Source organism: Nomascus leucogenys, chromosome 18 (genome assembly GCF_006542625.1).
Source record: "Nomascus leucogenys isolate Asia chromosome 18, Asia_NLE_v1, whole genome shotgun sequence".
Lineage (NCBI taxonomy): Eukaryota > Metazoa > Chordata > Mammalia > Primates > Hylobatidae > Nomascus > Nomascus leucogenys.
The window spans coordinates 29,094,427-29,110,308 of record NC_044398.1 but is presented as its reverse complement, the minus strand read 5'-3'; the positions used below and the strand labels follow the sequence as shown (position 1 = coordinate 29,110,308).

The following is a 15,882-nucleotide window of genomic DNA, read 5'->3' as shown; positions in this document are numbered from 1 at the left end:
CGCTGACCCTAGGATTCTGGAGTTGCCTGACTCAGGCAGCTATGTTCTTGGAGAGAGGTCAACAAAATAGGGAAATTGAGGCTCAAAGAGGGCAAAGGACCTGCCTGTGTTCACACGGCAGGATTGGAGGCACAAGGATACAGAATGTTAGACCAGAGAGCCAAGCAGTCCCAACACCTGCATCTTATTGATGGGGTAAGCTGAGGCTCAGGGATGGGAAAGAGCCTGTCCAAAGTGACTTTGAATTAATAAGAACCTCTGGATGGCCATCTTGGGTTGATCCCGTATGGCCAAGATAGAGCTGCCCTCTTTGACCCCAACCTCAAGTTCAGGAAGTTGCAACACTTCCTTGTTTCCATAGTAACCAACTACTGCTCCAGGAATACACTGAAATGTTTTTGTTCCCTCCTCTGTGCTGGCCCTGGGCCAGGCTGTGAGGACACAGAACAGAAAGAGGAGGTGTGAAGGAAGGCACAGACCCAGCCCCACGCAGTTGATCCCTTGCAATAGAGTGTGGGAGGGAGAGGAGTAGAATTTTCAGTGGAGAAGAAATCCTCAGTGTCTGAGAGTGTCAGGGGAGAGAGTTCAAAGATGGCAGCTTTTGAGCTGGGCTCTTAAGGATGGGTAGGAGTTCACCTGACTGAAGAGTGGAGGTGGAGGAATTGGCATATGCAAAGGCCTCGGGATAGAGGATGACTAACATGCTGGGAACCTATGGTGCATAGAGTGGAGTGTATGAACATGCAAGGGATGAATGCCAGGGCATCAGCCAGAGGGGAGGAGAGAGACCAAATGCAGAATATCAGAATTCCAAGGGTAGACGAGGGTATCAGGAAGACCCACTATGCCTCTATTTTTCCAATTGTTAAATGAGCACCTTATGACAGAGCGGCTGAGGCGCAGGAGGTGACAAGCACAAAAGGAGAAGGGCTCAGACTCCCAGGACACAGCAACTTGAGCCAGTTCTCTAGCTCAGCCTGTTTCACAGAGGTGGACAGGCATTCCCAATGGGCTCCTGGCCACAGCCTCAGTCAATCTTTAAAATACATTCAGGATCCGACCTTGTTTCACTACCTCCACTGAATACTCTGGTCCATCCTTTCCTGGGTTCCTGTAAATGCTGCCCAGATGGTCTCCTTGTGGCCACCCTTGTCCCTTCAGTCTATTCTCGGCTCATCAGCCAGAGATCTTAGAGGACACATCTGATAGCCTCAGTCCTTTACTTAAAATCCTTCAGTGGCTTCCAAATCACTGAGCATGAAGTCAGAAGCCCTTCCTGTGCTTGATAAGGCTCTCTGTCCCTTATCACCTGGTCCCTGATCACTCTGTTGACTTCCTCCCCACTCTCTCCTTCCCTCACTCCATCTAGCCACACTAGCCTCCCTGCTTTTCCCAGACCACGCCAAACAAGCATCTGCCACAGGGCCTTTGCACATGCTGTTCCCACTGCCTGGAGAGCTCTTCTCCCAAATGTTCATGGAGTTCACTTCCCTGTCTCCCTGAGGTATCTGCTCGAATGCAGCCTCTTCAGAGAAGCCTTCCCTGACTACCCCATCTAAAGAAGCCCCATCACCCACTCATGTCCCTGTATCACCTTATCCTGGTTTATTTTTCTTCAAAGCACTGATTATAACTCAGCATGACATCATGCATTAAGTTGTTGACCTGCTGACTGTCTCGCCTACTAGAATGTAAGTAGGGCCCCTGTCAAGTTCAGCAGTGTATCCCCAGGGCCTGGAAAAGTGCCTGGCACATAGTAGGTGCTTGATAAACTTGACAAAGGAATACGTGAATCCACCTTCCTTGCGTAGCTGGGCGAGGGGAGGCACAAAAGGACCCCAGACTCTGCCCTCCTCAGGGCCAGAGTGCTGGGGACTCAAGCCCAGCCAGGCAGCCTTGTTCTCAGGCTGGCACAAGGCCCCACCAGCAGGACCCTCCCAGAGCATGGGCTCCCCGGAACTGGAAGGGACGCAGGGCCTGGCAGAGGCCTAGAGGAGCCCTGAGGGAAAAGTAGCAGTTGCTACTCTGCCCATTGTCCCCCATCATCCTTCACTCCACACAAAGCCTGGGCAGGCCAATGACAGCCTCGGGCGCAAACGGTGGAAGTAGGGGGAGACCAGGCCAGTGAGGCTGGGAGGACATGGGATCCTGCCTGCAGCTCTGCAGCTGGATTCCTTCCCTCTCTGGCCTCAGAACTCTAATCTGGGAAATGGGATGAGAAGGGGATTAAGCAGACTGGCTGCCCAGGCCCCTCCTGCTCCAATAGTTTGGGCATCTTTGGGTCTTTAGGGGCCTGGAAGGGATCACACCAGGCTGCATCTCAGACCATAAATTCAAGCCATGGTCTAGGCCACCAAATCAGCCTGATGAGCCAAAAAGCTGGGCGTGGGGTCTCAGGTGGGCTCCTGAGGACCCTGTTGCCACCCAAGGCGGAATGCAAGGCAGCCCCATATGAGCCAGGAAGTGAGAGAAAGTGTCCTGCTATAGGGCAGCGGCCCCCAGGCTGGAGGAGCCAGCTGTCTTACCAAGACCATAGGGACCGCACGCCTGCCCCCAGGCCCAGCGTTTCTGGTAGGCACCTCTCCTGTGCCTTACTCCAGCAAAGGGTTTCTGTGGAGTAACAGGCGGGGCTGGGCACTGGCTAGATGGTGGGGACACCTGGATTTTAGCTCCAGCTCTGCCAGAGACTTGTCGTGTGACCTTGTCCCCTCTGGGGTTTGACTCAGCATCTAAATGAGAAGGTTGGCCTGGATGGTCTCCAAGGCCTTTCTGTGCTGCCATTACCATCATTGCACATGGCAATGAAACATTACACTCCCCGATGCAGTGATACTGGACAGCATGCAAGGTGCTGGCCTTCCCCTCGGACTCGTGCGACAGCCCCCAGCGATACTGGCAGGAGGAGGCCAGAAGTTCTCACTCTAAATCCAGCGCTCCTTGCACAGAGTCCAGGTCTCCGGGGCCTGCAGACACTTAGGCAAGATGCGCCTAAGTGGCAGGGGGCAGGGCCAGGCAGGGAGGAGCTCAGCAAGGAGCTGGGTGCTGGTCGACAAGGGAGGAAGCACTACTCACAGCCCCTGGCTACCTCCAGTGAGGGGGCTCTGGCTGCAGTGGCAGGCGAGCACGCTGCGAGAGGCTAGGAAGACAGACAGCCTTCTCAGCCTCCTGGAATGTCTGACCCTGCTTGAAAAGCAGAAGCCAGACCACTTTCTTCCCCCAGGGCCCCAGTGAGCCACTGTTGTGGCCTCCCCAGCCTACTGCCATGTCTTACAACCTGGGCTAGGCTATTTTCAGGTCAGGTCTCAGGTCTCCAAGCTGCCCAGACTCTTACCAGAGGCAGAGATAATAAGGCCCAGGGGATATAAGAAGGCCACCTCCCCAGGAAGCCCACTCTGCCTTCTCCAGCCTTAGACTCAGCCTAGAGAGACGTCTCTGAGGATACAGTCTCTGAGGTAGAGAATGGAAGAGACTTCCTGAGAACCAAATTCACCACATTCTGCAAGGTCCTGAGAAGAAAACTAGGGGAGAGGTATCCTTCTGGGCTCCATATGATGTGGAACTTTCTAGACAGAGGGAGCTGCTGGGGAGGCAGGGAGCAGCCTGTCCGTGGAGGCATGCAAGCCCACATGGGAAGATGCTCTATGCGGATACTGTACATGGGGCGTAAGTCATCTGTATGACAGGCATCAGATGAGATGGGTGCCAAGGTCCCTAATGGTCTTGGGAATCAAAGGTGCCAAGAACACCAGAAATAGGAGCATCCAGAGCCTTCGGGTGGAGCAGAGCTGCCCAGACCACTCTGGGGAGCTGGCTAGGAGGGAGGCCATCCACAAGGCAGAAGGCCCCAAGACTTCTGAGGCCCATGAGGATTCCAACCCCCAGTGCAGACCCACTCCTTCTGCCTAAAGGGGTCAGTCTTGCAGATGAAGCACAAGCAGAAATGCAGATGTCAACCCAGGCCGGGTGGGAGGAATGAGAAGGCCATTCTTTTGCAGGAGATAAACTGACGTCAAACTCACAGCTTCACAGCCCCATCGTCAAACACCAAACAAGAAATCACACCTGAGGCCCGGCACAGTGACTCACGTCTATAATCCCAGCACTTCGGGAGGCTGAGGCGGGCGGATCACCTGAGGTCAGGAGTTCGAGACCAGCCTGGCCAACATGGCAAAACCCCGTCTCTACTAAAAATACAAAAATCAGCTGGGCGTGGTGGTGCAGGTGCCTATATTCCCAGCTACTCAGGAGGCTGAGGCAAGACAATCGCTTGAAACTGGGAGGAAGAGGCTGCAGTGAGCCGAGATCGTGCCACTGAACTCCAGCATGGGCGACAAAGCCAGACTCGGTCTCAAAAAAAAAAAAAAAGTCACACCTGAGCTTTCTGCTCTTCTCCCAGGATCTGAGGCGCAGGGAGGCTGTGGAGCTCAGGTATGCTGGGCACACAGGGCAGAGAGGCGGAGAGCCAAGGAATCCCCTTACTCACTCCCAACCACCACAAAGCCCACTTCTCAGCATCCCAGGAAGGCGGGGACATGAGGACTGCAAGCAGGGAGGCAGAGTGACTCATGCACAATTGCAGAGTGGCGGGCCGGCGGCTCTCCGGAGGCCCCAGGCTGCCTCTCCCCACCAACAGCACAACAACCCCTAGCTAAGGGCTCCTAACCAGCTTACACCAGCCAGGCATTCTGAAGACACCGTGTGCCCCTCAATATAAGTGCCAGTGGTCCCCACAGCCCCTGAAGAGGAACCATGAATCTGGGCGGGACCGACACAATGCAGCCTGCAGAGCAGAAGCTGACCTCCTGACCCAGAGGAGGCAACTCCTAAACCAGTCCTGCCCAGCCTTCCTAGAAGAGGGACTGGGTGGGGACTTCCTTCACCCCAGTGCCAGCTCTTTCTGGGACACTGAATCCCAACACCACCAGTAGATCTCACAGAGGACAAGATGGGATGGCTTCACAGTGAAGTCAGCTGCTGCAGAAGGCCACGCCTGCCTGCCACTCACTCATCATCATCCCCTGGACCCCCCCCCGGCCCCAGTGCCAGGCCCTGTGGCCTTGGTCAAGTCCCTTCACATCCCTTGGTCACAGTTTCCTTGCCAGGAACATGTCAAGCTGGATTAGAAGCAGGGGGTGTGAACACAAATGTATTCACATCTTCAAGAGTCACACAACTGAGTTGGAATGGAAGGGGGGAGAAAGGCAGCATGACAGTTCCACTCCATTCAAGGGCCAGGGACCACAGACCCTTGGAATAAGGCTATAGTTCTGACACTGTTTCCGGGTGTCCACATTGACATAAGGATCTAAAACAAGGCTTCAGACCACCTCTCCAGGAAAGTGCACGTTTTCAAAGGCTTGACCACAGGTTCTGGGGGCCCACAGCCCCCATGGGTGAAACAAACCCCTTCTGGCTCTGATAGCCAGCAAAACTCTGGGGTCTATCTCTAGGGACATGGCAGGGGCCCCACCCCTCTGCCCAGTTGGCCTTGCTTTCGGGACTGCCCAACCACAAGCAGATTTGTGGTCTGGTAACAAAAAAAGAAAAGACAAGGAGGCCGGCAAAAGTGGTAGGCTGGAGGGTGGGTTAAAAAGAGGTGGAAAGGCCAAGAAAGCATGCTGAGGGGAAGACTTCTGCCTGTGCAGACACTGTCCCCTCCTCTCCTCTGTGAAAGGCTCCCCTGGAAAGGTGGTTCTTCAGCAGGTAAACCATCCGCTGGATGGAGCTGCAATGCCTGAGCTGAAAGGGGCTGTTTACGCGGGCGTTTCCCAAAATGGTCTATTGGTCTTTTCCATAGTTATTTTGCATTAAAAAAAAGGGTGGGGCTAGGCATGGTGCTCATGCTTGTAATCCCAGCACTATGAGAGGCAGATGCAGGTGGATTGCTTGAGCCCAGCAGTTCAAGATAAGCCTGGGCAATATGGTGAAACACCATATGCAAAAAAAAAAAACAAAATTTAGCTGGGCATGGGTGTGCATGCCTGTAGTCCCAGCTACTCGGGAGGCTGAGGTGGGAAAATCACCTGAGCCCAGGAGGCAGAGGTTGCAGTGAGCTGAGATTGCACCACTGCACTCCAAAAAAAAAAAAAAAGTCGGGGGTGGGTGGTGTCTGTAGTCTGGGGAAAGGCTAGGTGAGGCAAACTATTTACTCCAAGCCATCTCCTCCAGGCAAATAGGTTTGACAATTTCTGGGGGGTGGGGGTGCTCTGCTGCCCTCCCTTTTGCTTTTGGGGACTGGTGGTCCTGAGAAGCCACTTCAGGAAGAGATTATGTTGTTTCAACTCATGGTCTTCAGATGAGGAAACTGAGGCTCGGAGGGGTGAGTGACTGGCTAGAAGTTCCAGTCAGTTACCATTCACAGTGATTCTACATAATAGGGTACAACTGACAAGCCCAGTTCCTCTGTGGCCTCCTTCCCTTCACACGGGAAGACTCCAAAAAGTAGGTATTGTTATTATCAGCCTCAGTTTACACATTGAAAAAAATAAGCTTCTCAGACAGAAGCCCAGATGCAACACCTCCCTCTTGAACACCTTTCCAAGGAGAACAAGCTGCCCTAGCAGGTTGAATTACAACGTGCTTGGGTTATGACTGCGGGCCTCTCAGAGATGATGGGCCAGCCCTTTGTGCTACACAAGAGTGTGGAAAACGGCAGGGAGTTGGAGATCAGGAAGCCTAGGTGCCAGCAGGCCACTTTGGTTGGGCTCCAGGCACCACATGACCTGGGCAATCGACTTCACCGTCTCATCTGTAAATCAGAGATAAGGCAAGGGGAACGCTGGTGGTGGCCATGACTAGGGCTACCTTTTCTTGAGCACTTACTATGTGCCAGGAACTTTGCGCACTCCATCTTCTCAACCTGTGGGGGAGGTAGTACGTTAGTTATTATTACACCACTAGTAAGCCTGTTTTACAGATGTGGAGACCAAAGTCAGAGAAGTTAAACATTACTTGCCCAAAGTTACAGAGCTCATAAAGAGCAGAGCTGAGGGCTGAACCCAGGCAATCTGGGAAAAGCATGAAACACATTAGTTGCCAAATAAATGCTGGCTATTATATTTATGGCAGACCTTTGGCAAGTTGTTTTAAGGATGTCAACAACAGCAGGAACACCAAAGCATTTTTCGATGTAACACCATTTTTTGATGGAAAACCCCACCCAGACCACAGAACCCCCCCACTCTCAGTGAGACACTGTATGACCCCCAGCCAATCCCACTACCTCTCTGGGCTTTGGGTTTCCCCATGTGGAAAATAAGAAGGTTGGACAGAGACCCTGTAAGGGCGCGTCCCACTTGCACACACCAGGAAAGGGTTTCAGGACTGTTCCCAGAGGTCTCTGTGCCCTGCTGATCCTTGGCTAGGTCGCTGAATGGTTAGAGCTGGGCACTGTGCTTCCCAGCGGCGGTCAAGGTCCACCAGGGAGTAGGGGTGGGAGTTTGGGTGGGACCTCTGTGGACAGGACAAGGTCCAGGCACCTGGCATCTCCTCCCTTGTCCTGAGCCTAGCTGGCTCTTCCTAGTGTGCCCTCACCTAGGCTGACAAAGGTGACTCTCAGCAGGTGACTCCTAGGGCGGGGTGAGAAGGCCACCTCCCTGCTTCCCCATACACAGAGGAAGTGAAGGCAGGACCAAGTCAGTGGGTCATTTGCTCTGCAAAGGACAAAGGTCAGCTCCTGGAGGGCTGGGTGGAGGGGAGCGGGGGAGGTACGGGAAGCCATCATCTTCTTGGCTTAAACAGGTCCTTGCAGATGAGAAACCTTGTACCCTCCCTACATGGTTTCTGTTTTGTTTTATTTATTTATTTTTTTAAGACAGAGTCTTGCTTTGTCATCCAGGCTGGAGTGGATCATTGCAGTGATCATCTTGGCTCACTGCAACCTCCGCCTCACAGGTTCAAGTGATTCTCGTGCCTCAACCTCTCGAGTAGCTGGGACTACAAGCATGCGCCACTATCATGCCCAGATAATTTTTGTGTCTTTAGCAGAGATGGGGTTTCACTACTTTGACCAGGCTGGTGTCAAACTCCTGACCTCATGATCCACCCGCCTCGGCCTCCCAAAGTGCTGAGATTACAGGCATGAGCCACTGTGCCCAGCCCTGTTTTACTTCTCTCAAATTCACAATGTAACCACCCTGTAAAGACACATGCTGCTGGGCGGGGGCTCTAATGCCAAACCAGGAGTGTTCCACACTCCCCTGGCTGCAGAGGATCTGGGAGTCTGGGAATGCCACTGGTAACTCCCCATCCTTCGTCCTCACCCTGAGCACTCAGAAGTGAACCCCACCCCCAAGGTTCAGCTGGGCCTCTCATCAGAGCCGAAGAGCATTTATTAATGAGCTCAAGAGTGGCTAAGGGGGGCTGTGCCGGGCCAACAGCACACACTCAATACATGTTTCATGAGCTAATGGGCTGGCAGAGACGGGGTTTCAGGCCCAGATCGGTCAGCCATTCGCTGCTGACCTTGGATGAGACCAAGTGTTTCTTTCCATGGTTCAGTTTCCTGGGCTAAGAAAGGAAAGGCCAGACCAGGTAACCCAATCAGTTCCCACTAATTTTATGCTACAAGCTTAGGAATTCAAACCCCAGAGTCAGAGAGGTTCAGAGTGGAAGGGGCTTTCCAGATCTTTCCCCGAAGCTCCCGAGCTAAGAGGAGGGCAGCACAGGACCTAAGTGGGAAGCTCCGGGGCACACAGTCCCCATCCTCCCTGCCAGCCATCCCCTGGGGATTGGGAAGTGAGAATGGGGTGCGGGGAGAGAGGACAGATCTCCATTTAAGCCAGACACCAAAACAGAACTTTTGAAGAAAGAGCTGGGGAAAGTACAGTGTATGTATTTTAACACACTCCCCCATCAGAACAGCTTGGCCATTTCCTGATCTGCATTGAATCGGAGGCTCCAAGAGGGCAAGTATCTGGGTAAGAGTGGTGGGGGAGGAGGGAGAGAGCTCTCAGGTCTCAGGGCCCTGGGCCAGGCAGCTGGAGTCCTGGCAGGAGCCCTGGCCAGCAGGGCCAGTGTGTGCATGTGTGTGCAGGTGTGCATGCATGTGCATGTGTGCGTGTGTACATGTGTGTGCAGGTGTGCACACACACAGGGCTGGGGGAGTATAAGACAGGTAACTGCCAACTGGGGAACAGGCTTGGGGACAAATGAAGCCCCCCAAGCCCTATCTCTAGAGGCAGAAGTCTCTGGAGGGTTCACTAGCCCGTGGAAATTCCAGACTTTCCCTGAAGTGCCTAGGGACAAATATCCCAAAGTCAGACCACTAGTCTTTGATGCTCCACTGCCACCAGCCATCGAGGTCCTGAGCCAGTCTCTGTCCCTCTGTGGGCCTCAGTTTCCCCATCTGAACAGTGAAGGGTTCGAGCTGGGTGATCTCAAAGGGCTATGTCCACTCTGACAGTCTGCAATGCTCAGATTCTATAGAAAAACATGACACCTACCACCACTCAGGCTCCCATCCTCAAGACCTAAGAAGGCAGTCCCCAGGCCCCCAGCTGACTGTCTAGGGGTGGGGCTGGGGCTGGGGCAGAGCACAGTCCCCCCACCGTCTGTCCTCAACAGCCTGCCACAGCCGAAACCTTCAAGTGGTTACAATTACAGCCGGGCTAACAGGATTAGGGGAGCATTGAAATCTAAGAAATCTAATTAGCTCAGACACCCCAGCCTCCCCCAGCACAATCTTGCAGTAACTCCGGCAGCTGGGCCTGACAGGCAGGGCCTGGGGCCCTCCCAAGCCACAGTCATTACCTGCACAGGTGTGCCAGGCAGGGCCAGGCTTCCTGGGGAGGTGCCAGCTCAGCCTGCCCGGCTGCTCCCTGGCCTGAACCCCACCAGCTACAGCCTTGTCCTAGGGTGGCACTCAGCTGAGCTACAGAAAACCAGGCCCAAGGGTGGAGGCTACAAGGGGCAGAAGGAACCCAAGGTCTCATACGGAGTGGGTGCCCCACATACCTAGGGATTGACTCAGCCCGAAGAGGGACTACAGAAACCATAGGAACCCAAGGAAGAGCACTGGGCTTCATGGGGACCCGGGGGGCTGGAAACACCTCTGCCTCCTACTCCAGAGCCAGAGAAGGGCATGAAGCCCCATGTATAGACCTGTGTGCCCTGGGCAGTCAAGGCAGGATTTGTGTCTCAAAGCAAGCTCTGGCTGTAAGACACTGTGCCAAAAGAAAGGGACCACAGCTGCTGGGGGCATGGACCATGTGCTGCCATATGGGAGGGGGAAGACAGGTGAGGGCCATCTGTGACCCTTCCTGAGAACGGCTCCTCCTTCACCTCATTCCCCCAGCACCCAGTTTTGCAGCCTATCCTGACTCTGCACCATGTCCAAGCCTGGCTGGAGCGCTCGCTCAGTGGACTGGAAAGGAGGCAGCGCAGGGGTTGGTATCGGTAAGGCCTGAGGTTCAGTCCTAACTTTGCCACCAGTTGTCTGACCGCTCTGAACCTTGGTTTTCTGCTCTGTTAAATGGGGATAATTCCAAATAGCAACTAGCTTACACTGTTGTTATTGGGGTTAAACAAAGATGGAAAAGGCTTCTAAATCCACCAAGTACCATACAAAGGAGAGGGGCTGTGGTTATTACTGTCATCACGCGCCCATGGCAGGCAGCCAGCTGGTAGTGGTTAATTATTTATTTGGACTGATCTTCCTGCCGGCACTGGACTGTGGGCTCCTGAGGAACAGGAACTGTCTTCCACAGTTCTGGTCTCTCCCAGGACAGTCTTTATCCACAGGGTGAACACTCACAATCAACACCTGTGGCACCCATGCCGGGCCCCTGACCCAACCCCAGCCCTCATCATGCACCCCCTTCCTTCTCATACCCCGCTCCAAGGAAAGTGCCCAGAGGCAAACCTGGCACACAAAGGCAGATGACAGTGAGCACCCCCAGGCAGACCCTTCCCCCTTCCGCACCCCCCACAACAAGTCATTCCCAATAAGGGCTAGAAGCAGCCATTTGAACGTGTCCCCCTACCTAGGGGCCTGCCTAGGCACCGGTCTTGAACCCACTATCATTCAGGAAAGAACGAGTCTATGGTCTGGAGGGCCCCCAGCATCTCAAGCCCAGAGTGGGGTCAGCAGGTGTGGATTTGCAGAAGGCATGTAGCAGAACATGTTAAGACTCACAACTGCCCACTGAAGGCAGAGGCTTCCAGGAGGTAATGAGTACCCTGTCCTGTGGGGGGCATGCAAGCCAAGGCTGGACAATCAGCTGCCAGGAAGTAGGTCTGGATGAGAGCAGCTTCAGGAAAATGCTTCTAGCACCTGCAATCTAACCCGTTTGTGTTCTACCCATTCTGTACCCAGAGCCTCCCAGGCCTTCAAGGGACACATGCCTAGGGGACTCACGCCCACATCTGCCTCATTCTCCCAGCAACCAAGTGGGATCGGAGGAGTTCTGCCCTCAGACCCATTTTACAGGTCAGGAGACTGAGGTCCAGCACAGGAGAGTTACTGGCCCAACACAGATAGCAAGCAACAGCCTCCGGACACCTTGGTCCTCTCGCCCATCTCCTCCGGTAGTAGGGAGACCCTCTCAATCATGATGGGGTCTGGCCTCTCCCCAGATCCTATGCCTAGGACTGCTTTTCTCAGCCTCCTCCCTTCATCCTCTCTAAAGGCAGGGCCCAACCTCAGAATCCCCTGGAGCTTACAGCCAGGTGGATTGCTGCCTCCCCATCCTGAGGAACTCTTAAGGACAAAGAGCACTCCCCCAAAGGGGATGGGCAGAGGGCACTATATCCTGCTAAGAGGTCAGAGCTGTCACCAGGCAAAGCTGCAGCGGTGTCCTGGCTAATTGTGGCAGCCCAGCCTTTGTTGTCCACACAAAACCTAAGAAGCCTCATAAAGACCAGGCAGCAGTGACAGGGGTTGGGCCAGGGCCCTGGGGAGCAAAGTTATGAATGAAAATGTAGGGGACCCAGCCACGAACCAGCAGGCCCTGCTTCCTGGTCCCATGACCAAGTGCCCATAGAAGCTTCTGGAAATTAACTGGTTGGTGCCCGAATTTCTTCCAACAATGCCTCACCCCGAGGCCAGGGTCATGGCCACTCGTTGGACCCTCAGGGTCAGTGGCTTTATACGCAGGTATTCTTGTGATGAAACTCTCAGGATGCAGCAGGCCTCAAAGTGCCTTCCTTCCTAAATCTCTTCACCCCTCCCCCCATCAGGAAGAAACAGGAAAAAAAGTGAAGTCTGCAGCTCTTCTCAGTTGGGTCCTTGCCCCTGCAATTTTCTGGAATGAGTCAAGCATGGACACCTATCCTATGTTGGAGGCATATCTACAGGGGCCAGGGATGGAGACAGCGTGTGTTATTGTGGCTAGGGAAGTGTGTGTGTGTGCGTGCGCGCGTGAGGGAGAAACTGTGGTTCTGTCGCCAAACCCCGCAGTCTCTGGACCTTTCTTCATTTTGCCCCTGGCTGTGAGAGGAACAAGAACCCTCCTCCCCCCTTTCCTTAGGAGGGAAAAGGGACATTTTGTCCCCACAAAGAAGCCGGCAACCCTTTTCTGCATAGACAAGGCTATTTATTCATAAGTCCAGCAGTTTCTTATTCCCAACTCTTCTCAGTAAGCCCTACCCAAAATGCCAAATCCACCTCTTGAATCCACTCCCTACTGCTCTCTTCTCCTCCCCCCACCCACCCCCACCCCCAGTCACTGCCACCAACTCTCAGAAGTCTAAAGTTTTGAGATTTACATGTGAAAACAGCGTTTCATAACCTCGTGATTTGGGACAAGGAAACGCTTCTGTCCTTTGGGGGAAAACAAAACCCAACCGAAATCATAAAGCTCAGAAGAAAACACCATCTCCCTCCAAATGCATTCCCTGGGCCCCCAAGTCACACGTGCTCTGTAGCAGATAGGGCTTTCAATGTGTCTTTTGTTTGATGCTGGTGTTTCAACATCCTCGACTTGAAGAGGGAAAGGTCAGCCCAAGGCTCGGGGTATTCACAAACCCACCCGGCCCCTGCACTGGGGCCAGGAGCCAGGAGCCAGCAAGTGAGGGGCCAGGAATTTCCCCCACTCTGGACCCCCTCACAAAGCAACCGGAGCTGAGAAGTCTAAGAGCTTGCTCTCTCATCTCAACTTCCCCGATAGCTCAACAGCAGCTTCACACTCCCGGGACCTTACAAGCGCCAGCGAACGCAGGCTGGAATTCACCAGCGCCAGCGCCTGCCTCTTTATCTGTACCTTCAAAAACAGTAATAAGCAAACCCAGGCACCTCTGGGAACAGCCTCTGGCCTCCTGCCCTGCCCTGTGTAACCAGCCTGTCCTCACACCCACCAGGGAGGAGGAGTCGGCACTGGTTAACCCTCTGGTCTACCAGGCCCGGTTCCCAGGTTGCAGCAGGGAGACAAACTGTTGCTCAAGAAAATCCTTCAGAAAACCCTTGGCACCAGGAGGCAGCTCGGAGCGGCTCTGCACCCGGCGCGGAGCCAGGGGCTTCCACAGGCGGCCGCCCACTGCCCTTTTAAATCTTTGGGGCTGGGCCCTACTCTCCCATGCCCTGGGCTGTCCACCCAGAGGGCTCCGAATGTCCGTGGCAGAGCAGAGAGGAGGGAAAGGCTGGCCAGGCCGTGCCCTCACCCCGCCAGCCCAGCCGTCAGCTTCTTGGAGGACCTCTGAGAGAACATTTGTTTGGGCTGCCAAGTTAAATCTTCCTCCCTCATGTCAGGGCATTGGAAAAGCAGTCAGGGGAGAGGAGAAGGGGGAGAGCGCGCGGGGGAAGGAGCAGCGGGAGGGAGGGAGGGAGGGAGGCAGGCGGGCAGGCTCAGAGCCCCAGTTACTCGGGCACTGCCTGCCCAGGAAGCTGACGGCTCCTGGGCAGGCGCAGCCGGGTCTCTGGGCACCGAAGCAGGGACCCAGCCGCCAGGCCTCCCCGGTCAGGCAAGGGTACCAAGCACCCTTGGCCCACCCGGGAGCGGCCCTCGCTCTGTGAGCTGCTGGAGGGACGAGGTGGGAAGGGAAGGCAGAGGAGGAAAAAGTTTGCTGCAGGTAGAGGGGTAGGGCAGGGCGGCAGTGCCGACCGGCTGTCCCCGGGGAGGGGTGGGGGGCCCGGGCCGGCTGCCCTGGCGCGCTCCCGTCCGCCCGCCCTCCTGCCCGGGTTGTTTACATTCCTGGAGTGTCTTTTAAACCCGGGGCTGAGGCCGGCTCCCGGCCTTCTCCGGCGGCTCCGGGGCAGTCTCCCGTGAAAATCTGCTGGCGCACAATGGCCAGAAAGGCGGCCGCCCCTCGCCCGCACCCCCACCGCTCCAGGGCGGGGAGCCTGTCCTCCGCACCGCGCCCTCTCCCCGCCCGGCCGGCTTCCTGGACAGATGTCCCCGGCGAGGGGGCGACGCACGCCCGCTGCCCGCGCCCTAGACGCCGAGGCCGCGCTCCCCACTGTTTTTTCCCCAGCCCAGACGCCAGGAATGTGAAGCAAGCTTCCAGAACCCGCCTCCCCCCCGACCCCGGCTCCAGCCCCGGCCCCCCAACCTCCGCCCCGGCTGGCCTCCCACTCCCCCGGGGCCACCGCCGCCGGAGACGGAGAGGAAGAAAGAACACGGGGAAATTACTTTCGTATTTGCAACGCGCGCGCGCACACACGCACATCTTCCCCCTGGGCTCCCCTCCTGGCCGGGGCAGCCCCGTCCAGACACTGGCCTGAGCGCCCCTCTGGCTTACGAAGCCCTGGGAGAAACCCCTACACACACCCCTCCGCGTTCCTCGTTTGTACCGCGCGCCGCCTTTCCCTGGGCAATTCCCACACAAACAACTTAACCGCGCCCCCACCTCCCATTTACAAAAGTGTATGTTTTCCCTCGAAATTCAGACGCACAAGTTAACACCACCACCCCTTGCCACCCTGAAATCCAGCGCTTTCCCCAGCGGTTACTGTACACACACAGGCGCACAACTTCGCATCTCCCCAGAGGAGGCGAAGGAGACCGAGGCGGTCCTTCCCTCCCTCCTCCGATTCCCGGTCCTGCCCGGCCCCCGGGTGTAGGGAGCTAGGGCTGGAGGCGCGCCGGCAGGAGGCGGGCACCGGGTCCGCGCGCGCACGACCACACTTACGCCCCGCACACCCTGACAAACCCGGCCCCCGCGCGCAGCCCAAGCCGGCTCCGCGCAGCCGGGAGCTCGCCGGCCGCTGGGCCTCCGCCCCCGGCGGCCAAGGGGTGCGGAGCGGAGCCCGCGCCGCCGGCCGGTCGCCCCGCTCCGGGGGACACTTTAAGGGAAAAGCCGCAGCACCCAATACCCCACGCTTGCACCCCGAGAGTCCCCGGGGGGCGGGAGGTAGCCCCGGAGCCAGCGGGCGCCTGGCTCCGGCCCCAAACTTACCGGGCGCTGCGAGCGCCGCTGCCGCCGCTGGAGGACGCGCCGCCGCCACCGCCGGCTAGGGCAGGCTCGGGCCGGGAGGAGCGCAGCGAGGGCGCCGAGATCCGCTCGGCTCCGGCTCCTGCTCCGCGCCGGCTGGGGCTGGGGTCACCGCGCTGCGCCGGCGTTGCTCGCTCGCTCGGCCGCCCGATCGCTGCTCGCCCGCCTGCCGCCCGGCCGCCCGCTCTCCCCGGCGCCCGCCGCCGCCGCTCGCTTTTTTAATGTCCACAGACAGTGAAAAGGAACTCGGCGTTAGGGGGTGAGTAAGTGAATCAACTCGCCCGGAGCCGAGCAAGTTGAAGTGTCAGATTACATTGGCTATTCTATTTCCAAAGGGCCCCGCGCCGCCGGCCGCCCGCAAAAGCCGGTGCGGAGTCAGGCCGGAGCGGAGCGCCGCGCCGCCGCCGCTCGAATCGACTCTGCTCGGCTCGGCTTGGCTCGCGCTCTGCGCTCTCTTTCCCCTTTCCTTTTCGCCTCTCCTCGTTCTGTTCCTCGCCTTTCCTTTCCCTTCTCTTC

At 56.4% G+C, this 15,882-nt stretch overlaps 1 protein-coding gene across 4 annotated transcripts in view; it reads right to left on the bottom strand.

Moving 5' to 3' along the window:
* The window catches only part of ZMIZ1 (zinc finger MIZ-type containing 1), a 245,141-nt gene extending 229,474 nt beyond the window's left edge, over positions 1-15,667 (bottom strand). For all 4 annotated transcript variants that reach the window (XM_030797701.1, XM_030797705.1, XM_030797704.1 and 1 more), the window contains exon 1: positions 15,331-15,667. The gene's annotated coding sequence lies outside the window, so the exon portion shown is untranslated. The remainder of the gene's footprint in view (positions 1-15,330) is intronic.
* Positions 15,668-15,882: the final 215 nt, after the last annotated feature.